Below are 26,403 nucleotides of genomic sequence, written 5' to 3'. Positions count from 1 at the left end.
GAACTTTTTTTCTACTTCTCTTACAAAGGTACTGAAGAAGAAAAAAATAGAATAGAAAATACCAGATTAGGAAACTTAACAAACATTTCATTTATCTCATAAAATTTTGATTACAGTTAGGAAAGGGGGCTGAGATGAGAACAGGGAGCTCCTATTCTGCTGAGAGGAGCACAGATTGCCTTTTATTTTTACTTTTTTATATTATTATTTTTTAAAACGGTCTCACTGTGTCACCCAGCTGGAGTGTAGTAGCATGATCATAGCTCACTGCAGCCTCTAACTCCTGGGCTCAAGTTATCATCCCACCTCAGCCTCCAGAGTAGCTGGGACTACAGGTGTGAGCCGCCACACCTGGCCTGCCTTACTTTTAATCCTTGTAAGAGTGTATTTGGTATGCATCAAGGGTATTAAAGTGGTTTGGAGAACAAGACTTGATTGACTGGCTCTCTGGCTTTCATAGGAGCACCACTGTCTTTCATATGTTTGACTTTGTTCAAGTTGCCAGAACTCATTTGATCTTATTTTCCACATGTAAAATAAACATGTTTCAGTGTTGTTCTGAGGATTGAGTGTATGCTTGTACAACAAACATGTTTTTGGGTTGTCTGAGGATTGAGTGTATGTGTATATATGCTTAGTAAATGTTGACTGTGAGTAATTGTGTATCTGTCTCACTGCTTCTCTTGCTATTTTCCCCCTTGTTGTTCTTCATCATTATTCTTATTATTAGCAGCTGATCTCACCCAGTCCTATCCCTTCAGGGAGAATCGTAATGATTTTAGCAAAAATGTGTGACATTTTGGACAGAATAGAAACTGTAAATAAAAATAAGGAAGCAAAATAGCTCCGACCAAGTAAAGATTATACGGTGCCTACTGCCCAGAAGAAGGTTACATAATAGAAACAAAAAGGAATACCTAATTAAAGTAATTTATTATACTTTAAATAAAGGAAGAAACATACGTATGTCACAGGCATATGTCTTAGACATTGGAATGTGACTGCATCAGAAAATATTTAAAATTACCAATTAAGCAACAAAATTTCTTCTGCTGAACATTTTATATAGTCTCTGCTCCTTTCTCACAATAGTTAACAGTTTGAATTAGCAACAATGGCTTTGTGTCATAAACCTCTCTCCATGGTCTTCTCTCCTTCACTTTCTTTGTTTGCTGCTAGTGTGTGTAGACTTCCTGCCTGCCGTCCTCTGTCCCTGTCAGTTTTTCAAATGAGAGATAAGAACTGGCACAAATACATCATGGAATATTACACAGCCATCAAAAACGATGAGTTTGTGTCCTTTTTAGGGACATGGATGAACCTGGAAGCCATCATTCTCAGCAAACTGACACAGGAGCAGAAAATCAAACACCTGTGAGTTCTCACTCATAGGCGGGTGTTGAACAACGAGAACACATGGACACAGGGAGGGGAGCACTACACACTGGGGTCTGTTGGGGGGAAATAGGGGAGGGACAGTGGGGGGGATGGGGAGTTGGGGGGATGGCATGGGGAGAAATATCAGATATAGGTGAGGGGGAGGAAGGCAGCAAATCACACTGCCACGTGTATACCTATGTAACAATCTTGCATGTTCTTCACATGTACCCCCAAACCTAAAATGCAATAAAGAAAAGAACTGCTTTGCAATGTGAGGTGGCAGAATTAGGGACCAGTTAGGCTGCCAGGCTGGAGGGAGGTGGGCTGAGCAAGCCTTGCCCAAGTACCTCCTTTCTTATTTCCTAGAATAGTCTGTTCTCCTTTGCGGTTTCTCTTATCCTCTGGCTAAGAGCTTGTCCCATTTGCCTTTTGATTTTATCATCTACTCCTTCTTGCTGAGGTACAACATGATTATTAAGTGTGCCCAAGAGGAAACTATATTGAGCTCTTGGGGTAAAACAGGGTAAGAAGTTTGCTCCTTAGGCAAAATAAAAATCTTAACTAGTTCTGGTCCTTGGTCACTGGTACAGAGGTGGAGGGAAGTGGAGCTGGTTAAAGTCCAGGGAAGTGTGTCGGGCAGGAAGCTGGGAGGGCCTCTCTCAGCGGGATGCAGGAAGGCTTCTGTGTCTTGTGGAAGTGATGATGTGCCTGAGTCTGCTTCAGGAATCTTTGTAGATGATAACAGGGCTCCTGTGAGCCCCCAGATTGTTCATAGTTTGGTTTCTTTAAATTGCATGAAAATATCTGCTTGACTTGGATGTAGATTTTGTTTCCTTCCTGGATGGAGGGTCTCAGACAGTAGAGTATGCTGGCTGCCAGCTTGGAGTGACTGCCAGGGACTGCTGAAAGGAGAGATTTAACAACGAAAATGCTGAGGCCTGAAGTGCCTCAGGGAGCATTTCAAATTGCATCTCTTTAGAATCAGATGGTTTCCAGAGATGATGATGAGTTATGAGAGGTGCTAGGGTTTGTTTTTTTCAGGCTCAACATCACTTAAGACCGTAAGCCACAGACCCTTAAGGAATGGAGCACAGTTCACACTGGACCCACCTTCTTCAAGGATCTGAGGCCTTGTGGGTCTTTTAAATAATGATTGATCAAATTACGTAGTTCATGGTGTTTTTCTTAAACTTATCTATCTGTAGTTTTGGAATGCAGCTGATCGTTAAGCACACTGTGGCAAGTATTCATTATTCCTTGAATGTTCTCTTGGTGGCAAAGTCATGACCATTGAGACTTAATGTATCTGACTCGGTATAAACATACTGTGTAACAAACTCCCCCAGAACCCCTAACCTGCAACAAGAAGGATCTCATTCTCTCAGTCACAGATTTGTAGGGTGGCTTGACTCAGGGTGTGGGTTGGCTGGTGTTAGCTCTGTTGAGTTCAGGTTTGTTCCATTTATTTCTCAAGTATAGGGATACTGTAAAGAATTGTGAGCAGTGATTCAGTCTGCCATACCTTATTAAACTTCCCTGATTCTTTTTTCTTTGTTTTTTTAAACAAACTTATAAAGTATACCTGACATAAAATGTACCATTTTTGCCACTTGTATGTGTGCAGTTCTGTGCCATTAGTTACGTTTACATTGTTGTGCAGCCATCACCACCATTCCTCTCCACAGCCTTTTCATCTTCCCAGACTGAAGCTCTTTATCCATTACACATTAAATCCCCATTTCCTGGTACCCTCAACACCTGGCAACCACCATTCTACTCTCTAGCTCTGTGAATATAATTATTCTAGGTGCCTCATGTAAGTGGACTCATGTAGTATTTGTGCTTTTTGTGATCAGCATATTTCACTTAGCAAAATGTCTTCAAGGTCCTCCACATCGTAGCATGTGTCAAAATATTCTCCTTTTTTAGAGCTTAATAAATATTCTACCATGTGTGCATACCTTGTTTTGTTTATTCATTCATCTATCGGTGGACACTGGGTTGCTTCTGTTTCTGATCCTTTGTCACTGAGTTCCCATTTTTCCTATGGGTGAAACCATCTGAGTTGGTTTAATGATTTTCACCACCCAAGACCCTGTGCCCAATCATATTCATTCCTTTATTCAACAGATACTTATTAAGCCCCGACTGTATGCTGGCAACTGTTGTAAAGGAGCTTGAATGCTCTCAATACTTAGAGCTGTGCTGTTCTGTTAGGTGGTCGAGGGTTACGTGTGCCTATTTAAATTTAATTAAAGTCAAATAAAAATTTATAAAATGCAGTTCTTTGCTAATAGGAGCTGTATTTCAGGTGCTTAATAGCCACATATGACTAGTGGCTGCTGTTTTGGACAGAGCATGATGGATGTGTTCTTGCAAAAAGTTCTGTTGCACAGCACTGACTTAGAGGGTTTAGGGAAAGTCCAGTAGCAGTGGTAAACAGCAGCTACTCTCCCCCTAGACTGCAAGCTTATGAAGGGGTCACCTTGTGAGTGCAAGCATGCTCTAGTTATTCAGCCACATTTGAGCCACAAGCTAGGCAGTCAGAGCCCTTCCTCAGCACTTAGGAAGGTGAGTAAGCAAGCAGTTCGGTTTCTCCCAGGTCAGTGGCAATTTTATCCCCATAGGGAGCACTTGGCAGTATCTGGAGATATTTTTGGTTATTGAAACTAGGAGGAGGGGGAGTGGAGGCCAGGGATGTTGATGAGCATTCTATAATGCACAGGATAGCCACTCCCCGTCCCGCAACATAGAACCATACCAGCCAAAATACCACTAATTCCCAGCTTGACAGATACCTCCACTCCCGGTGTAATGGTTACAGATAACGGCTGGGAACTGTGAGCGCCGTGTTTTGTGGCATGCGGAAGAAGCTGCTGTACAGTGAGAGGAAATGAAACCATGGAGATGGAGAGAGGCTCCCCAGTGTTCAAGTCTTCACTTCCCTTGTTCTCCAGACGAGCCTCAGTTCTTCCTTTGGGTTCTGTGAAGGACCTCAGTGTGATTATAACTTTACTCTTTTACTTGAATTACTTTGAGCTGGGTGTTAACCTTTTGTTAAATGTTCCTAATACAACAAATTATGAAGCAAGTTCTTCTTTTAATTATATACCATAGAAAACTGGGTCTACAACCGGCCGGGCGAGGTGGCTCAAGCCTGTAATCCCAGCACTTGGGGAGGCCAAGGCTGGTGGATCATGAGGTCAAGAGATCAAGACCATCCTGGTCAACATGGTGAAACCCCGTCTCTACTAAAAATACAAAAAAAAAAATACCTGGGCATGGTGGCACGTGCCTGTAGTCCCAGCTGCTTGGGAGGCTGAGGCAGGAGAATTGCCTGAACTCTGGAGGCGAAGGTTGCGGTGAGCCAAGATTGCGCCATTGTACTCCAGCCTGGGTAACAAGAGCGAAACTCCGACTCAAAAAACAAAAAACAACTGGGTCTACAAATATGCTGTCTGCCTACCTTGCATTTAAGGTAGTCTCATCATATGTTTAGCACATGGTAAGGATTTAATTGCATCAAGCTCACAGAGAGGTTATGACTAAATTTCAAGTAAACCATTACATTTTCTATGAATAAAAGATTATTTTAAATGATCTGATGTAGAATATTCATATATATTTAATTTAGTGAAAAAGTGTGTAGAATAAAAAATTCAATCAGTATAAAAGGGCATAGAGTGAAAAGTCTCTAATCTCCTGACTTCTGCAGTTTCTTATTCTAGAATTATTTATACATATACAAGTATACTTGTTTCCCCTCCTTTCTCTCACTCTCCTTTAAAAAAATAGTGTGTATATATTATATAAAGAATGTGTGCACATATACACACACGCCTCATTTTTAAAATGATACTTGTATATGAGTTTCTGCTCCTTTTTTTCACTTAACACTTACAACTGCATTTTAGAGCTCTTTTTTCATCAACACCAAGATGGATTCCATTCTTTTCAATGACTCGAAGTTCACCTTTACATCAGTGTTTTGTAATTCATTCAGCCAGTCCTCTGCTGATGAGCATTAAGGTTCTTTCCAGTCTTTTGTTTTTACAAGTAATGCTGGAATGATTAACATATCCTTGTATTTTGACCTTTATGTGCATATAATTGTATTTGTAAAATAAAATCCCATTAGCAGACTTTTCTGGTTCAAAAGGTGAGCACATTTCTTTTTTTGTTAGATATTGCCAAATTGCCCTTTCAAAAAGATGCATCATTTTTCACTTTTGCCAACTGTATGTGAACATGCCTAAAATGTAATCCCCTTTCTTACCATGTTTTTCTTTCCATTTCTCTTTCTTTTTTTTTTTTTTTTTTTTTTTTTTTGAGACAGAGTGTTGCTCTTGTTACCCAGGCTGGAGTGCAATGGCGTGATCTCGGCTCACCGCAACCTCCGCCTCCTGGGTTCAGGCAATTCTCCTGCCTCAGCCTCCTGAGTAGCTGGGATTACAGGCACGCGCCACCATGCCCAGCTAATGTTTTGTATTTTTAGTAGAGACGGTGTTTCACCACGTTGACCAGGATGGTCTCGATCTCTCGACCTCGTGATCCACCCGCCTCGGCCTCCCAAAGTGCTGGGATTACAGGCTTGAGCCACCGCGCCCGGCCTCCATTTCTCTTTCTAACTTCCTTGCTTTCCTTAGATTCATTCTAGAAGGTGTCAGGCTTTCAGTTCAAGGGTTTATCTCTTTACAGTCTATACAGCACCAGCCATAGGAACATTTATGAAAGATACAACCTATCTCCTTTGAGAGTACTGCCTCAGTTTCCTCCTTGACCCCGAGGGGTGGGCAATGTCGCTGCAGAATCACCCCTCTTCTCCTTTAATCGCTGGCTCAGCTTCACCTGGATGAAATCGCCTTCCTCACTCTTCCCTCCCTCCCATCCCCTGGGAGGCCTTTAAGAGCTGGTACTGATCTATAGAGCCTGAGAAGCTGAAATCTGTTAACTTGCCTTGGTTGCCTGCCAGTACTTAAAGACAGGCCTGGTTGGACCACTGCATTCTTTGTCTTTGTGGACGAAGCCGTATCTGTTTGCATGTACAGTGTCAAGAAATGTTTCCTGTCAACTGCTTTGGCCTGGCATTTCCATTAACACTTCCAGTTTGGAGATGGTTTCTCTAGTTTAGCTGGCAGAGGACCCAGTTTCACAGTCCATTTGCTTCTCTCTCTTTCTCAGCCATTGGCCCCAGTTGGGGCAACCTATAACTTGATTCTGTGGCCTGTAGAGTTTAACTAGGAAACTTTCTGGAGGGGAGGCAGGTGGGGATGGGGAAATCCTTTCACCATGACATTATTGGCATAACCTTTTTTTTAAAAGTGCGCTTCCATTTTTGAAGAGTAAATGACACTCTGGGCTTTTCATTGCTCTCTTCCCAGTGTTTTATTATGAAGAATTTTAAACATACAGGAAAGTTGAAAGAATTTTATAGCAAATACCTGTATGCCCATTACTTAAATTCTGCCACTGACATTTTACTAGACTGTTTTATCACATAGCTGTTTATCTGTCCATCACTCTGTCTATCTTTTTGGGCTTTTTCAGTGATATTTCTCCAGCATTTCAAAGGCACCATGCTATGGGTAGTTAGGAATATGTGCTATGGTGCCAGATGACCTGGGTTTGAATCCTGGCTCTACTGTCCACTAACACTGTGACTCTGGGCAATTTGCTGAGCCTCTGTGCCTCAGTGTTCTCATCTGTATAATGGAAATCATGATAGTGCCAACTTCATAGACTTCTGTAAGATTAAATGAAGTAGTAGACATATGGTGTTTAAAACAAAGATTACTGTATTTTAACCATTTGGTATATGAAAAAGACACTACATGCTAAAATAATATTAATTTCACGGATTAAAAAAACCAATTTAATAGGTTTCATGGATTTTAGGGAGAAGCAACTGAATGCCAGACATGCAGTATGACATACAGTACTGCACCAGACATTTTATGTACATTGCCTCATTTGATCTTCAAAACCACCTTAAGCAGATTATCCCCACTTGCAGATGAGCAAGCTGATGCCTAGTAATTAGCAGCAATGGGGTTTGATCACAAACCTATTTTATTTCAATGGCCATAATCTCTAGGCTTTGGCCTCGTCCCCAATCCCCCTGCCCCCCTAACCAATCCTGGAGTGCAGTGGTGCTCTCAAGTCCACTGTGACCTCGAACTTCTAGGCTCAAGCAATTCACCTGCCCCAGCCTCCCAATAGTTGCCCTTTCTTTTTTTGTCAGTCACAAGATGAAGACATTTTAGGATTCTATAAGGTGGTAGAGATTTCTGTGATTAAAAAAACCAAATAGGTAGACACATCTAAGGTTTATATTTTGGTGTAACTTTTAGGTATTGAAAGTCAGTCTTGCAGAAGAGAGAACACCTTGCTGTTTTTTTGTATCTTGGTAAAACACTGTCCCTTTTGTTAGTATTTCCAATTCAGAGGATTTTTGCTGTATGGGAATTACCATGGGGTGTTTTGGCAGTGCCATCATTTGCCACCTGTTTCATGTCTGAGATGCTAGCAAATGACTCTTAGTTTGCTGCTCCAAAATCTTTTGTGGGAAGAAGATTAGAAGATAGAAATGAGTACACTACTGACTGTATCTTATACATGGATGTTTTGAGGACAAGCTGCACTCCACTTGGTTATTTACCCTAGGTTGTGGCTTTGATACCATCTTATATCTCTGAGAAGTGGCCCATAGGAAGCAGTGTAAAGAGGAGGGTGAATGGCTGAGTGCTGTGGCTCACGCCTGTAATCCTAGCACTTTGGGAGTCAGAGGCAGACAGATCGCTGGAGGTCACAGTTCAAGACTGGCCAACTTGGCGAAACCTGTCTCTACTAAAAATACAAAGTACTAGCTGGATGTGGTGGCGCGTGCCTGTGATACCAGCTACTAGGGAGACTGAAGCAGGAGTATTGCTTGAACTTGGGAGACAGAGGCTGGACGACAGAGTGAGACTTCATCTCCAAAACAAACAAACAAATAAAACCAAATAAATATATAAACAAACAAAAAAGCAGGGTGAAACAGGGTCCTCAGATTTTGTTTTCTCACATTGAGTTCCTGCCTCAATTCAAATTCATTCCTTTCCTCCTCTTCTATTAATCCTTTATCAGTTTGAGATTACATCAAATAAGTGTCTCTTAAGTGTTAATATGTCTTCAACACCCCTCACAGTTGCCAATTTTCCTTTGTAATGGAGAGACCATACCTTCTAATGGCATGATTTTGCTTTCATTGTTTTTGCTTTTAGTTACTTTATTCTTATGGCAGCTGGTTCTGTATGTCTGTTCCTAGAGATGATATAAAGTTTTCATTTAAATATGTTTAGTTACATGAAAAGACAGTGGTTTAAAAAGGCTAAAGTGGAATAGTAGAAGTGGTACCCATATGTGGCAAAAGTCATAAGGCTGGGATGCAAATGATGGAAGTTTTTTATAACACTAAATTAAATGAACCTCAGAGTTTGTATGTCTAGTCTCCATTGACAATGGATGCTCTGGGCAGATGGAATATTTACCAAATAGTTGCATCTGTTTTGAAGGTATTCAGTGGAAAATAATTTATGCTCTACATCTGTTTCTTGGCTAAGAAAAATATATGCAGTAGATTCTGGCCACTTGGGAAAGTTTTAGAGCAAGGCTAATTATGCGTTGGGGCTTTGGCCAATGTGTTTGTCCTTATAAAAGAGTCCATGGTATCATCAGCACCCAGAAGTAGATATGCATATGCATATAGTTTCCAGAAGGGTTTCTTATTGAAATTCTTTCCATTTCTTATGTGGCCTGAATGTCCACTAAAAGGGTACTGTATATCTTTGGACTTGGGGGTGGCTTCCTAAGGCTGAAGAACATCAAAAAGGGGCATCCTCAGAGAATCCCCTGAAAGTGAACCCAGGATACACCTGAGGATTTGCATGATACTTAGGGATTCTCTTCAGGGAGATAAAGTTAGGCAACTGCTCAAAAAATCTGTCCGAGTGGAGTTAGTGGTAAATAGCCTGAAGTTTGGAGAAGAGTGGAAGTTAAGGTAGAGAGCCCCACCTTGAAAAGAGAACAAGATGCTCTCTGGTGATAACTTGTGGACAATTCATGGAGCTGTGAGAATGGGAGTAAATGAAAGATATGGTTGTCCTCCCTGCTTCCAGCAAGATATTTAAAAGGGTATACCTTTCTTTGTATCTCTGTAAGAAAGGAACCAGTGACTCATACCCTGTTCTGTGAAGAGTTGTTCTCCAATTTGTTCACTCTCTGACCCACAGATATAAGTCCCTGTTTGGAGTGTCAAGGTGATTTCAGATGATCTTTCTTTTTCCTTTGTAAGGTCTGATTTTGATATCAGTAGGGAGGTGACTTCCTCTCACAGAGCTGCATTACTTCAAGGAGTGAGTGGTTTGGCTTCTCTCAAGTCTTAATATTCTTTTAGTTTCCTGTGGATCTCTGACGCTAAGGTAATTACTGGGGGCAGAGGTACACTGTGAATGAGACAGGAACAGGATATTGAAAGACAGAGCAGGGGAGTTGCCATGCTTAATGAGTGAAAATTGTGTTGGATTTTCAGTCTTCAGGATGGTGGCTCAAAGCTTCTTTGCAGAAATGTGATGCAATACAGATTAATGTTAACACCCTTAACAATTATATTAAATGGGCTAGACTCACAGAGTGGTTACATGGCAAGATTCAGGAATCTGATTCACTGCCTCTCACAGGAAGTTTGGCTTAGTCATTTTCCAGCCTTGTGGTCTCAGACAAATTTCTTAATCATTATGAATGTATTTGTCTAACATATGAAAAAAGTGTTGACCTTCAGTTAACAGATTTCATTAAATACCACTCTATCCCTGACATTGTGCCAAATATTGAGATAAATAGATGTCTAAAAGCAAGAAAAGCTCTCAGTTAACAGGTTTCACTAAATACCACTCTATCCCTGGCATTGTGCCAAATAATGAGATAAATAGATGTATAAAACAAGAAAAGCTCTCTGTTTTTATGAAAATTTTCTCCTGTTTTGGGAGTGTTGTGATATTTCAACTAAAATAGTGCATATTAAAGGAGTTGGCAAAAGGCCCTTTTAAAATCATGTAAGAATTATTATGGAAAAGTTACAAACTGCCCATCCTACAATAGATTGTCATTAATTAATTAATTTTTTGAGATGGAGTCTTGCTCTGTCGCCAGGCTGGAGTGCAGTGGCACAATCTTGGCTCACTGCAACTGCTGCCTCCCAGGTTCAAGCAGTTCTCTTGCCTCAGAGTGGCTGGGACTACAGGCACATGCCACCATGCATGCCTTATTTTTCAGTAGAGCTGGGGTTTCACTGTGTTGGCCAGGCTGGTCTTAAACTCCTGAGCTCAGGCATTCCGCCCTCCTCGGCCTCCCAGAGTGCTAGGATTACAGGTGTGAACCACTGCTCCTGGTCAGATTGTCATTATTTTAACAGTAGAACTCTCTGAACAAATAACTTCATTATTTTGTATGCAGTGTTTTAAAAAAATACTTACATTAACTTTTTTTTTTTTTTTTTTTTGCTAGCACTTGAGATAAAACCTAATTTCTCTGCTCCTTGTGTTGTGACTTTCTTTGTCTGTCTTTTTTTTTTTTTTTTTTTTTGAGGCAGAGCCTCTCTCTGTTGCCCAGGATGGAGTGCAGTGGCATGATCTCTGCTCACTGCAACCTCCACCTCCTGTGTTCAAGCGATTCTCATGTCTCAACCTCCCGAGTAGCTGGGATTACAGGCAGGCACCACAATGCCTAGCTAATTTTTATATTTTTAGTAGAGATAGAATTTTACCATGTTGGCCAGACTGGTTTTGAACTCCTTACCTCAAGCATTCTACCCACCTCAGCCTCCCAAAGTGCTGGGATTACAGGCATTAACCACCATGCCTGGCCTGTGTCATGACTTACTAATGGATGTTTTCATGTAAGAAGTTGATCTTCCTAAATAACAGAGTTGCAAAGTACATTTGCTGTGTGTGTAACTCCTGTTAGAACTTGAGTACACTTGAAAAATACAATTCAGAGTAATGTCCATATGAACAAACAGTCCAAATATGCTTTCTTCTTATCTTGAAACTACCGATATGATGATAGGAGGAGACAAACCACTTCTTCATGAATACCATGCCTAGTCACTTCATGGAGACTGTCCCAATTTGGAAATAGCTTTTTCCAAAGCACTTAGCTGATTTGCTCAGGTGGCTCCCAGACTCTTAGCTGTAACCAAGCAATTTGCTGTCAACTTTCTTCTCAGCACAATGGAACATTCATGACGTTTATCTGGCAGAAACTTTATTAAGGGAAGCCTAATGGGAAGGTTAGCGGGGAGAAGAATGGAGTCTGTCTTCATTGGAAAGTTTGTTTTTTGAAACGTGTAAAATGAAAAGAATGGATGTGGTTCTGTGACATCAGTTCACCTCATGACTGCAGTGAATGCGAGCATCCCTGTTTTCTGTAGAATGCCTTGGTAAGATGCTATCTAGGCACTAGGCCTTTAAAAATAAATCATTAGTTTCTCCAAGAGGGTTCCATTTAAATATTATTTTCTAAGATACCCTCTATAGCATGTATTTAAGGGTATTTCTTTGTTGAATACACAAATGATTTTTCAGTGGATTTTTTTAACATATTTTCCTTAATTTACATGAGGACTCTTTATTATCCTGATCATCTATTCAGTTAACAGTGTACAGTTCAATTATGCATCTTCAGTATTGCGTAAGGAACTGAAGTTGAAAATAACAGTTGCAGTTACCACCTAGGAAGGAAAGGGATGAATAACAGAATGAATCCAAAGAGGTGAGGGGAAATGCATTATGGGTAGGTAGTACCAAGCTCAGGGTGACTTATTTCTATAGATTTGTGTTGACTAATTCTTTGACCAGACAGAGACCAGTTCGTTTCCTGGCTGTTTGTCCTATCTTTAATGCATTGCAGTAAGTGGGAATAGCCTGTTGCAGGAGTATACCAGATGGACACAGGACTACCCCCTTCTGCCTTCCCCTCTTATCCCTAGGTGAATGGTGTCATGGAAATTCAAAGATTATTTTGGGATTTCATGTTAGTTGAAAGCAAATTCACTTATTTATCATTTGGCATATCAATATTTGTAGGCCTGCCATTTCAGGCTGGCTGGTGCTCTGTACTGCCTATAGCATAGGAAAGACAGATGAGCTTATAGCTTAGAGCCAAGGTGCATAAAGTTAATAAGAGTGATGTCTTATTAATAGACAAGGGCAGAATCTATTAACTGGGGCATTTCAACTCATATCTCAGAATTTCTTTTCTTTGTGGCCATATATAAGCAAGGATGGGGAAATTAATATGGAAACAAAGGTGGGGAAATTACAGAGAGAAATGGAAGAATTGAAAGGAAGCAAGGGTACCAATAGTCCACCTCTCTGCACTCTGCTCAAGGGAAATCTTATGCAATTTCTGTGGACAATAAGATTTATGATTTTGGCTTCAAGTCTGGGTGACTTTCTCCTCTCTGATTATAGGAAAAATTATTATCATTTAATTAGGATTGGGCACTTCTTGACCTCTTGGGTGTCCTTCCTTAGGGCACACATCCTTTTTGTTTGGTGACCACAGGGACGAGTGACATCCTAGTTTTCTTAGAATTGTTTGTACTAATTGCTTTATTAGAAACCACTCTATAGTCAGATGTCTGCCCACCCTTCCCCAGTTCTTTTCTCCCAAGATGTCAAAACCCTGGTGAGGAATCTGTAAAATGTGAACTATGACTTGGTTGTATGAGGTTCAGTGAAATAGCTGGAGGTTTTCCCAGCGGGAGGCTAAAGCAGAATTGTCCAGACATCACTTTTTTCTTATCTAGTCAAGCTTTTCTGGGAGCCTTTCTGCATGAGGAATCCAGGCTCAAAGGAAAATCAGTTTAACTGACTAAAAACTCATCTGGGAAGTTTAAATCACTTCTGAAAGGTACAGAGCTGCAGTCATTTGTTTGACAAGAACAGAAAGATACTTGTCTCTGTGGTTGCTGGGATTAAAAGAGAATTTATTCATTTGTCTATTAAGACATTAGGATGGGTGTGGTGCCTTATAACCGTAATCCCTGAACTTTGGGAGGCTGAGATGGGAGGATCACTTGCGCACAAGAGTTTGAGACCAGCCTGGGAAACATAGGGAGACCTCATCTCTATAAATATAATAATAATAAAAAATTGCCAGGATGGTGGCCCACATCTGTAGTCCCAGCTACTCAGGAAGCTGAGATGAGAGGATCTTGAACTGATGAGATAGAGGTTGCAATGAGCCGTGATTACACCACTGCACTCCAGCGTGGGTGGCAGAGCAAGACCCTGTCTCAAAAAACAAAAACCAAAACAACAAAAAAGACTATTACTCACTTACTGTGCACAGATACAGTGCCTTGCCCTGGGGAATCAGTGATTGGTAGAAAAGTGATGTTCTTTGTGCTGAATTAAATCATTGTATAGCTAAGAGGATCAAGACAGCTTGAGTAAAGGACAAGTAGAAAAGGAACAATGTCCTAAGGGAGTAGAAGACAAAGGATGCAACAGAGAAGAAGGAGAGATGGGGAAGGTCTGAACGCAGTGAGCTTGAGGTGAGCCTGATATAGTTTTGAAATTTAACCAAATGAAGGGGCTGTGAAACAAAGTTAGTTCAGACTCCCAGGATTTGTATCTTTTGAAGCGACTGTGCCCCTCAGAGACTTCCAGAGAGTTTTAGAACTCATTCAGACTTTGGCAGTTGTAAGAAGCATATTCTTTCTATGCCGGACAAAGGGACACAATGTGTGTGTGTGTGTGTGTGTGTGTATGTGCGTGTGTGTGTGTGTGTGTGTGTCTGTCTGTCTGTCTGTCTGTCTGTGAGTGTGTGTGTGTGTTTGAGATATAGTCTCATTCTGTTGCCCAGGCTGGAGTGCAGTGGGATGATCTTGGCTCACTGCAATCTCTGCCTTTGAGGTTCAAGTGATTCTCATGCTTTAACCTCCTGAGCAGCTGGGACTACAGGTGAACACCACTGGTGTCCAGCTAATTTTTGTATTTTTGGTAGAAACAGGGTTTCACCATGTTAGCTAGGCTGGTCTCGAACTTCTGGTCTCAAATGATTTTCCTGCCTCAGCCTCCCAAAGTGCTGGGTTTACAGGCCTAACTTCCTGCGCCTGGCTAAACGTGTATTTTTGCTCATGAGCACCATAAGCATCAGCTTTTAATGTCAGATACATGGCCATTTTACCCAGAACTCTGTTGTCTTCTGACCTTTGAAAGTTAAGTCTAACCATGCAGATAAGGACATTTAAGCCCACACTAACCCCAGCTTCTCTTAAGAACTACTGCAGAGAATGCCCAGTTTTCAACCAGTCTCAGGCTATTTTTGGTCAAGGCATGAAATGACTTTGTCATTGCAGTAAACCCTAGGCAGTGTGCAGGTAAGCCTCTTCTTGAGATGGATTACATGCATGCCTTTTTGATGGCATAATAAGCAGGTCTTTATTGGATGTGAATAGAGTTTAAAATGTTGCTGAGTTGAACATTGGAGGGTGAAGGGATTTCTCCATAGAGTTGTTCCTGAATGTTAAGAATGTTGAGCTAAGTTTAGAATATCTTATACTGTACTTATTTTTTCCTGTGTAAGTCTCAAAAACTTGATTTAGACTTTAAGGTTTTATGAATGTCCCTACTTTTTTTTTTTTTTTTTTTTTTTTAAGAGGGAGGAAGAGGGAGGGAGTGGGAAATGATTTGATAAAGAAGGGTATAAATCATAGTGGATTAGTTATCACAAAGTCAGCTTATGTGGGTGATGCAAGCTCAATCAAGAACTAGGCCAGGCACGGTGGCTTACTCCTGTAATTGCAGTACTTTGGAAGGTCAAGGCGAGTGGATCACCTGAGGTTAGGAAGTCAAGACCCACCTGAACAACATGGTGAAACCTCAATTCTACAAAATCAGATGGGCATGGTGGTACATGCCTGTAATCTCAGCTACTTGGGAGGCTGAGGCAGGAGAATCACTTGAAACTGGGAGGTGGAGCTGCAGTGAGCCAAAATCAGGCCACTGCACTCCAGCTTGGGCAACAAGAGTGTAACTTTGTATCAAAAAAAAAAAAAGAGAACTAAAATAATGACAGCAATGATAGTATGCTCATTCCCTAGTAACCGTTGTCTGACGTCTATCCCCATTGATGAGTTTTGCTTGTTTTGGAACTTTGTACAGTTAGATTCCATTTAATATGGATTCTTTTGTGCCTGGCTTCATCTCCTCAACATTGTATTGAGATTTGTCCATGTTACATGCAGCCATAGTTCAGTTCATCATTTTTATTTTATTTTATTTTATTTTTATTTTGAGATGAGGTCCTGCTCTGCTGCCAAGGCTAGAGTGGATTGGTGCAGTCACAGCTCACTGTAGCCTTGACCTCCCAGGCTTAAGTGATCTTCTCATCTCAGCCTCCCTATTAGCTGGGACTACAGTTGTGTACCAGCATCCATGGCGACCTTTTGTGTTTTCTTCTTCTTCTTCTTTTTTTTTTTTTGTTTTAGAGACAATGTTTTAACATGTTATCCAAGCTGATCGTGAATTCCTGGCCTCAAGTGATCTACCCATCGAGGCCTCCCAAAGTACTACTGTATTATAGGTGTGAGCCACTGTGCCTGGCCCATTTTGATTTCTGTATAACATTATAGCATATATATGTCTACATTTATTCATGTGTCCTACTTTTGATGATATTTGTGTTTCTTGTAGTTTGGGCTAATATGAATTATGATACTGTCATTATGGCCATATATGTCTTTTGGTATATATGTGTTTTTATTTCTCTAGAGTATACTCCAGAGTGCAATTGTAGGATTGGGTCATAGACTGTGCATTTTCTAATCCCAATAAAATACTTCTTTTTTGAGAAGGAGTCTCTGTCACCCAGGCTGGAATGCAGTGGCGCAATCTTGGCTCATTGCAGCCTCTCCCTCCAAGATTCAAGTGATTGTCCTGCTTCAGCCACCTGAATAGCTGGGATTACAGGTGTATGCCACCACGCCTAGCCATTTTTTTTGTATTTTTAAAATAGAGATGGAGTTTCACCGTATTGCCCAGGCTGTTCTTGAACTTCTGACTGCAAGTGATCTGCCCGCCTCAGCCTCCCAAAGTGCTGGGATTACAGGTGTGAGCCATTGTGCCCTGCCTCCAGTTCTTCCAGTTTATGTTACCATGAGTAGCCTGTGGGTTTCCATTATTTAACATCCTTGCCAGCACTTGGTATTGATGATCTTTTAATTCTAGCTGTCTAAAAGTATGCCCACTTTTAATTTTTAAAATTATTGTGTTTCGGCCAGTCGTGGTGGCTCACGTCTGTAATCCTAGCACTTTGGGAGGCCGAGGCAGCGAGATCATCTGAGGTCAGGAGCTTCATACCAGCCTGGCTAACATGGTGAAACCCTGCTTCTACTAAAAAGACAAAAAATTAGCCAGGCATGGTGACATGCACCTGTAATCCCAGCTACTCAGGAGGCTGAGGCAGGAGAATCGATTGAACCAGGGAAGTGGAGGTTGCAGTGAGCTGAGATGGTGCCATTGCACTCTGGCTTGGACAATGAGAGTGAAACTCCATCTCAAAACAAAATAAAACAAAACAAAATCATTGTGTTTCATTGAAAAGAAATGAGAGTGAGGTTTAGAGCCAGAAATTCTGAGTTTAGCTTAAACCCTGGTTGAAGGGCTACCGGGTGATCATTTGAATCCTTAACTGAACGTGGGACCATTTTCTTCGACCTCACCCTACAGAATTTCACACACCAGGCTCCGAATGCTAGTGGCAAGCTGTGCAAACCTATGCAGTTATTTACCTCTTTGAGACTCAGTCTCCTTATCTGCAAAAGGATGTCATTTTACGTTCCTCACCGAGGCTGGTATGAAGAGGATATCAGTCATTCCACCAAAAAGTTCAAGTTCCTGGTCTATAGTTACTATCAAAAAGAAGTTACGAGGTTGCTCTGAGTCATAGGAAGAAGTGGCTGGCTACAATGCTGTGGAACACTCTTAGATTTATTTTAGTTTATCTATTTTTAGGGAAACAAAGTTATTTCACCCAGAGCATTAGACGTCAGAAGTCGATATATCCTTTCTGGAACTGCCTTGTTTGTTTGATGTCTGGGTGTCCATGTATGTTTTGAAGGCTGGCATGTTTATGGCTGAGCAGAATCATAAACACTCCTTGGGCCCAGGGCTGCTCTGGATTTGTGTATATTTGATACAAGGGCAGTGGAAAAGGAAATCATCTTCAGCTTGTGTTTTGACACAGAGGAGTTTTGCTTTTCCTTTATCAACTCTCTGCATCCTCCACCAAAAACAAACAAAACTCCAGCGTGGGTAAATATTGTGACTGGCAGCCTTAGTGGTATTGGTTTTCCCTTTGCTACAATTGCAGAGAGACTGAGGGTGGCATTGTAGAAGATGCATGGTTGTCATTCTGATATTTCAACCAGAACCATAGCAATTCTGGAAATGAAAAAGTGAAGTAAAGAAAAATAAGAATTACAAGATAAATTTTTTTTTTCCAAGTGAAATTGTAAGGCAATTCAAGGATGGAAAGGAAAAAAATGTTATATGGGTTTGCATTTCTTCTCCTATCACCCATATTCGTCATGCCACCACTCCTGAGTCTTAGACTAGATAGACTATTCAAACGCAGTTGAGCTTCATTTCAGGTGGGTTATTTGGTACCTTCCCTCCCAGCCTTCTGCTTCATTTAGCCTGATCAGTGAAACTCAGCTGGAATTGAGGTGCAACTGTTCTAGGAGGCTCAGAGAGGTTTAACCACTTATTATGTAGCCACTGAGAGTTTGACCTGCTAGAATTTCTTGTGCATTGAATTAAGTATGTTTGTTTGTTTGTTTGTTTGTTTGATTTTGAGACAGAGTCTGGCTCTGTCATTCAGGCTGGAGTGCAGTGGCGCAATCTCAGCTCACTGCAACCTCTGCCTCTCAGGTTCAAGCAATTTTCTGCCTCATCCTCTATGGTAGCTGGGATTACAGGTGCCTGCCACCACACCCAGCTAGTTTTTTTTTTTTTTTTTTTTTTTTTGTATTTTTAATAGAGATGGGGTTTCACTATCTTGACTAGGCTGGTCTTGAATTCCTGACCTCATGATCCATCCGGCTTGGGCTCCCAAAGTACTGGGTTTACAGGAATGAGCCACTGCACTCGGCCCTATTTCGTCGTTGAGGCTGGGCCTGAACTCCTGGGCTCAAGTGATCCTCCTGTTTTGGCGTCCTAAAGTGTTTGGATTACAGGTGTGAGCCACCACACTTGGCCAAGATTATTTTTTATCTGCTTAAAAAGTTATTTGCCTCTAATGTGTTTTCTTCACTTCCCCCCTCTCCTCCCTGTCTCTGTCTTTCTCCCCATCTCTCACTCTGTCTCTGTCTCTCTCTTTCAGGAAGTGAGTAAGGGAAGAAAGAACAGATAAGAGAGAGGTTAAAACTGCCGAGGTCTGATTTCACCAACAGGACTGGATCCCTCCATGTAGTCTCTTACTAACTGCATGATTTTGAGCAAATTCATTCATTTCTCTAAGTCCCACTTCTTTCATCCCTCAGTGGAGGTAACACTCATTTGAGCACCTCATTTGTTATGAGGGTTATGTTCAGAATGACGAATGTGAGAATTTGCACAAATAGAAGCAGCTGCCCTTACTGGCACTTCCTTAGTGCCAGGCACTGTTCTGAGTACCTGCTTGGTGTATATCCTCAACAGCTTTGTGGGTTGGGGCCTGTGGTTTATAGGTGAAGAAACTGAGGCAGAGAGTGTTTAAGAAACTTGACTGGCCGGGCACGGTGGCTCACACCTGTAATCCCAACATTTTGGGAGGCTGAGGCAGGTGGATTACCTGAGGTCAGGAGTTTGAGACCAGCCTGGCCAACATAGTGAAACCCCATCTCTACTAAACATACAAAAATTAACCAGGTGTGGTGGTGTGCACCTGTAGTCCCAGCTACTCAGGAGGCTGAGGCAGGAGAATTGCTTGAACCTGGGAGGTGGATGTTGCAGTAAGCCGAGGTTGCATCACTGTGCTCCAGCCTGAGTGACAGAGAAAGACTGTCTCAGAAAAAGAAAAGAAAAAAAAAAGCTTGACTAAGATTCCTCCAGCAACAAGTGGCAGAGCTGAGATTGGAATGGGACGCAGTGTGGTCCTGAGTCTGAGTCCTCTGTTGCAGCACTGCTGTTTCCCCACTGTGCCTCCTGAAAACACACCCCACCCCTCTTCCTTCGATCTCTAGATAACTGTTTCACAGTTTGACATAATTTCCTATGTAATTTGAAGCAACAAACCTGGGGTCAGACAATTCACTGCCTGTGCATCTTGCCTGTTTCCAGATCTGTCGTGTCACAGCCATTTTCCATGTCAGTGCCTACGGCTCCACCCAGGTAAAAAATTAACCATCTTGGCCAGCGTGGCCCCTGTCGCTCTGGCTTGGCGGGGGCTGGCTTTCTTTCAGAGCAGCCCCGTTCTAGCTGGCCTGCTGCCTAGGCCCTGGCTTTCTTTCCCACAAAGTAGCTTCTGAGAAAAACTGTGGGAAACAAGTGACTTCAGAGGTTTTTAGAAACAGAAGTGCAAACTCTAACAAATTTCATCTGGCCCAAAAATGTTATTACCCAAAATCTTGAAAACATTTTCTTATAGGATTATTCCCCCAAGGTTGTTAATCTGAGAATGATCTAGGGCTAACAGGCCTGACTTTTTGCACCCTGATATTGGAGTCTTGTGTAGTTGAATGCCAGAGTGTTGGGGGGTGGAGGTAAAATATTTCTCTGGAGGAAATGAAGTCATTTTATTTAACATTATAGCTACCTCTGGGACTCTATCATTTCAGAAAGGGAATGCCAGTTCACACAGCCGAATGAAACTTTTAAATTAGTCCAAGAAACCTTTGAAAAAGTAGCACTAGCTTTTCAGATCCACAAATATATATTGAGTCGTATCTGTCCGAAGGATTCTTGCTCTGGTTAAATTTTACCTAATGAGCATTGCCTAGTCTAGCTAAATGTTATTGTAACATTATCTGCTTCTCTCTTTTAGTGGTTGGTGTTTTACTTTGGGTGCTACAGAGTGGCAGCAAGCTGCACTGTTTCTCTGCTGAGGTTATTGTGTGAAAGAGGCTTATCTGGCCCTGTGAGCCCAGCACAGCAGGGAGACAAACCTTCATTTGTTCAGTGGAGGAAAGAATGTGGCCTTGTACACCTGCCTCCCTGGATACACCTGTAGGGCTGGTTTCTCGGCTGAAACCTCCCTGCGGAGCTCTTGACACTGCTGCAGTTGGCTCAGCCCTGGCAACAGTGTCAACAGAGACTGGGCTCGGAGGGACCCAGGTTTCTGCGTCCTTCTCTTGCTGGTTAAATCCCAAGTATGTGTGTAATCGCTCTCAAGCTGGGGAGGTGAAGTTGAAACCTGGCTTATCACTGGGCCTAGATTCTCCTGCAGCATATTTTAGATAAGAGTGGAAAAAATGTCAGGCCCAGCATTAGCTGCCTTGAGACTGAGGAGCTTTGTTTTTCCTCATGAAGGCGTTTGGTTTAGTCTGGAAATCTGCCTGTGAATAGGCCAGAAGGTATAAAGGCAGCTGTCCTTACCTTAACTAGTTTCAATTTTTCAGCAAGGGATTTGGAAGCAAGCATGAAGATTTGATCAGAACCTTTGCTCACTTGCAGTGAGTAGAGTCTTGTTGCTTGTTTTTGTCTGGTATTGTCCTCCTCTTGAAAACCCCATAGGCAGCTGCTCTCTGTTGAAATTCCAGTTTTGTGACCTTGGGCAAGTTACTTAACCTCTCTCCGAGCCTCGGTTGTCTCATCTGTAAAAGGGGTAGTATAATAATAGTACTCAACTCATAGGTTGTATTAGGGATTACAGAGTTAGTATTTGTAAACCTTAGAACAGTATCTGCACCTGACAAGTATTATGGAAGTGTTTGTCAAGACAAATAAACAACGGGAAATACCTTGTACAGTCAATTGTATTAAGTGCCACTGATATATATGTGGTCTTTCTGGTTGGTGAATATTCTAACACACACAAATTAATCATTAGATCCAAAGAACTGTGTTTTGGTACATAGTTAAGATACTCTTTTCTTTTAAATATACACTGCTTGCTGTCCTTCCTGTTCCCTTTGCAGAGCAAAAGTATCGGAAAAAAACAAGTGCAAGCACTTCCTTCTAATATTGGTTTGGTTGTGGGCAAAAACAGGTTATGAGTCATGAACACCAAATTAACAGGAATGAGCCAAGGCAAAATGACATCCTAAAGATGGGGGTCATCTTTGACAAACAGACACACAAATTTATCAGGCATTACAACAGCATTCTTAACTTTTACCTTGGAATCCACGGTCCCCAAGAAGTCTGTTAGAGAAATAGGGGATCTGCAATTCGGTTGGGCTTAAAGTCATCCAACTACACTTTCGCTAACCCCTAACCAAACTTGAGCATTTCGTTTTATCATGAATGTAGGCAACAAACCACAGTGGCAGAATACTTGTGACTTTGTTGTCAGTAGGAATCTCAGATATTTTAATATCACATTACATTCTCATTTACACTTATCACTGAAGTAGCTAATAGATTCACCACTATTTATTGTTCTTCATTGCCTTAACTAATCATTATATTATAAATTTAAGAATATTTTGTTCACTATAGTTCAGTATGATTAGTTTACTTTGGACTCTTACACATTTTATTTTATTCGTTTATAAACATAATTCTGAGGTAATAGTCATCGCTAGACTGCCAAAGAACTCCAAGCACAAAAAAGATGAAGGAGTTTTAAAGCTGAAGGCTTAAGCTGATTTGAATCACTAGAGCTGTGCTGTCCAATAGAAATATAAAGCGAACTACCTGTAATTTGAATTTGTCTAGTAGCTACTTTAAAAAGTAAAAAAGCGAAGGCGAAATTAATTTTAATACATTTTATTCAATTAGATACATTCAAAATAATATAATTTCAACAGGTAGTCAATATTAAAGTTACTTGTAGGATATTTGATGTGTTTTTCCTACGTCGTTGAATCAGATGTGTAATTTATACTTCAGAGTGTATCTCCATTTCAACGCACAGTTTCATTGGAAGCATTTGATCTGTTTTTACATTTAACAAAATTTCACTGAGATAGTAGACTCAAGTGATTCCAGACACATGAAATGTTTTCCACTAACAGCATTGGGTATTTTAGATTTAAATCATTGAAGATGAAATAAAATGAGAAATTCAGTTCCTTAGCCACGTGAGCTGTATGATAAGCCCATAGGGTCTGCCAGGGATTACCATATTGGACCATGCAGCTCCAGAGCCTGACTCTACACACAGTTCTCTGGGAGGAGAATACAGTGATTGAACGGATGCTTTGAATGTGGCATAACATAAATTCGTAAACTTTCTTAAAATGTTACGAGATTTTTTCTGTCCCTCCCCTCCCCTCCCCTCCCCTCTCCCTTTTACTCCCCTCCCCTCTCTCCCCCAGTTTTTTCTTCCAGCTATCCTTGTTGCTAGTATATTTGATGTGTAGTCCAAGACAATTCTTTATTTTAATGTGGCCCAGGGAAGCCAAAAGAGTGGACTCCCCTGCCCTAAGGTATCCCTGCACTCTACTGGTTTGTTAGTAGGTCCTCACGTGGGTAGTGACAGCACACAGTGCAGAGCTCTGTCTGGGAGTTTGTGTGACTCAAGGGAAGCATTTCCATTTAAGTGGTGGCTTTTGCACATCAGTGGGGGGTAGCATTTTGTAATTTCCATTCCAACCAGTTGAAGAGGGATTTACAAATTCTTGGAAAGGAAAGATTATAATTTTTTTTCCTTTGAGCAATCTTTGGCATAACAATAGAGTTTAATTTACATAGGGATTTTTAGTACTTTGCTTATATTCTTTATTTGTTTTTCTCCTGTAGTGTCTTCCAGAAAGGGTAAGCTGCAGGACACGTTTTAATCTTTTAAATTAGTTTTTCATGGATTCTCAACATTCTTTGACTATCATTCAACAGCAAGGGTACAAGCCTAGGCTTTCAGTCTTTTGGGGCCATGGGAGAATATGCAGATCTATGCAGAGGATCCTTACCAGAAGGGTTCTTTGAAGCTCCATGCTCCTAGACTTTTCACTAAAGTTGTTAGAAATGTCTTTTCCTTTTCAGGAGTGGTCACTGAACTAAAGCTCGGTAATTTCAGCCAATGCTAGGTTATCCACTTGGGTGGTCCAGTCTACTTTCATCTCCTAACTTGTTTGTTTAACTTTAATACTGAATGTGGCTTTTTTTCTGTTGATTAAAATTGACAAATGGAAAATATTACTAGTCCTGATCTAGTGGTTTTTTTTTTTTTTTTTGAGATGGTCTGGCTCTGTTGCCCAGGCTGGAGTGCAGTGGTGCAATATCAGCTCACTGCAACCTCTGCATCCTGGGCTGAAACCATCCTCCCACCTCAGCCTCTTGAGTAGCTGGGACTACAGGCACACACCACTCTGCCCGGGTAATTTATGTGTGGTTTTTTTTTTTTTTTTTTGCAGAGGCAAGGTTTCACCATGTTGCTGGTTTCAGACTCCTTACATGCGTGTTCCACCGTGCCCAGCCCCGATTTAGTTTAAATATAAAACTGGAGCCTAGATATAAAAGTAAAAGAAACTTTTTCCCTAGATAAAAAAGTTTAAAAACTTGGGACTTTAGGTAGATGTGGAGGTTTAGGTTTAGATCCTACCAGTAAGTGGACTTTCCCCATGTATCACTTGTGATGTATCTTGGCACATTGGAGAGAAAGTTGAACTCTTTTGAGCCTTAGGAACTTGGAGGCATGTCTCATACTTCAGCTGAATGCTGGACATGTTGAATGTTGTACTGTGCTAGGACTTGCGACCGAGAATAAAAAGCACATTTCCTTCTCATGAGGGATTGTTGTCTTGGTAAAATGAAGCAGTAAACTTGGACAAGTCAAAATGATGATTGAGACAGAATATAACATTTGTCAGTGAATTCTGTTTTGTTTTCTTAAGCCTGCATCTAATAGGAACTTAGTGATTTCCAGCTAGCTAGTAGTAATAACAAGAAATAGCAATTGACCTTTAACACCTCATCCAACAATGTTTAGTGGGAGCTTACTTTATGTTAAGCACTCTTCCAGTATATAGGGATGCAAATGATAGACACAGAGCTTGCATCATTTTATTATGCAGGTGATGGGAAGGTATCTGATACGACATGTGCTCTGGACCAAGTCCCTTGCATTTTAATAAGTGGAGTGAATAAAAATTTATAGCCAAATGTCATGATGGCGGCAATGGAATTGTGTTTCGGAGGTGACAAATGCTTTGAGGAATATAGAGTATCTGACAGGACAACGTGAAGGAATGACAGCTGCCATCTTTGCCTGTCTTTTTCTCTGTGCTACATTCACTTTGCTGTTGCCACCTTCTTAGGCTGGTGACTGGGCAGTTAGAAGAGACTGTGGATAATTCAATTTGGGTATTTAGCTTTGGGACATAAAATTGAACAGCATAATCCATGGATAGGTATCTGTAGCATCATCTTTGTGCTCTGTAGAATGTGTTGACTGATAAAGGACTTTATGATGCTAAAATCCTAACAGTTTTACCATTAGCTTAAATATTATTTCTTGGCATATATAGCTTTTTAAATCTGTGGGTCAAAGATAGACATCCTCATTTGAGACTTAGTGATTTGTTTTATAAATATATTGAATAAGCCAGTTTGAATTGTGTCCTTCTCTTTTAAAGAAAAAATTTTCCCCAACTTAAACCTGGATATAGATGTCTTTTGGGTTAACCCTATTGAACTTTCCAAGAATTTTTCAGGCTTCTGGGCCTAACTGAAATTGTAATTTAGTGAAGCTGGACAAGTGATTTTTAATTTCATTTGAAAGTTACCATAAGCTCTACTTTAGCAATTTGGTTTTTAGTATAATATAAGAGCACATGTATTGGACATTTTATTTAGGCTATTGCAATAGGGAGAACTTTCATTAATGAGGAAAGTCTCAAAGAAAAGGGAGAAAATTAGAAGGTTTTATAAAACAAGGGAGTCATTTAGGAAGGCTGGAGATAAATCTTATAACATTCCAGGGCAGTGCTAGAAGCAATTATTTTAAAAAAGATATCTATTGCTAGGTGGGGTGTGGTGGTTCACACCTGTAATCCCAGCTACTCGGGAGGCTGAGGCAGGAGAATCCCTTGAACCCAGGAAGTGGAGGTTGCCTTAAGCCGAGATTGTGCCATTGCACTCCAGCCTGGGCAACAAGAGCAAAACTCCGTCTCAAAAAAAGAAAAAAAAAAAAAGTTAATACTAAAAATAAAATAAAATAGCTGGGCATGATGGTGTATGCCTGTAGTTAGCTAGTCAGGAGGCTGAGGTGGGAGGCTTGCTTGAGCCCCAGAGATCCAAGCTGCAGTGAGCTGTGATTGCACTACTGTACTCTAGTCTGGATAACAGAGTGAGACCCTGTCTCAAAAAAATAAAGCAAAAAACTGATATTGCTGATAAAAGCTTTCACTTGAAAGCCTCAACAGTAATCAGAAATGTGTAATTTATAATTAGTGCAAATTGAGCATAATAATTTTATTATAGCTTACCTCAGTGTATTCATTTGATGATTTAAAAATATAAACATAGGAGTTTTCATCCTTTAAATTTATGTCAGAATTTAGAGACATGTTGTATGATTCTCTGTGTTTCTCCATTTTAGGTTGATTGTATAATTGTTCCAGGTATTAAATATATTTAGGGGATATTTATACTTTACATATTCTGTTTGGGGCATTACGAATTCTAATCCCAGAATTATTATATATAAAACCATAAATATAAAAAGACAGAGGCCTCTTATCTTAGCATTTTGTTAGTCTGCCTTTAGGAACTGTTTGCTATGGCTTACAGAAACAATTTTCTTCCAACATTGGGATCCTCTTTTCTTCAATAACTGTAGGCAACATAAGCTGGGGAGTTATTTTACATAACAATAGGATAAGATGTTATTTTT

General features: G+C 40.8%; 1 protein-coding gene and 1 long non-coding RNA gene across 23 annotated transcripts in view; both read left to right on the top strand.

Annotated features, from left to right (window-relative positions):
- The window catches only part of MAGI1 (membrane associated guanylate kinase, WW and PDZ domain containing 1), a 680,038-nt gene that overhangs the window by 66,714 nt on the left and 586,921 nt on the right, over positions 1 to 26,403 (top strand). The window lies entirely within an intron of this gene.
- The window catches only part of LOC141585385 (uncharacterized), a 118,601-nt gene continuing 93,713 nt past the window's right edge, over positions 1,516 to 26,403 (top strand). The window contains exon 1 of the long non-coding RNA XR_012518811.1: positions 1,516 to 26,403. This exon is cut by the window's right edge and continues 41,551 nt beyond it. This is a non-coding gene — a long non-coding RNA (uncharacterized LOC141585385).

Source organism: Saimiri boliviensis, chromosome 8 (genome assembly GCF_048565385.1).
Source record: "Saimiri boliviensis isolate mSaiBol1 chromosome 8, mSaiBol1.pri, whole genome shotgun sequence".
Taxonomy (NCBI): domain Eukaryota; kingdom Metazoa; phylum Chordata; class Mammalia; order Primates; family Cebidae; genus Saimiri; species Saimiri boliviensis.
Note: the sequence above shows the minus strand (reverse complement) of the source record. Positions and strands in the feature narration are given on the sequence as shown.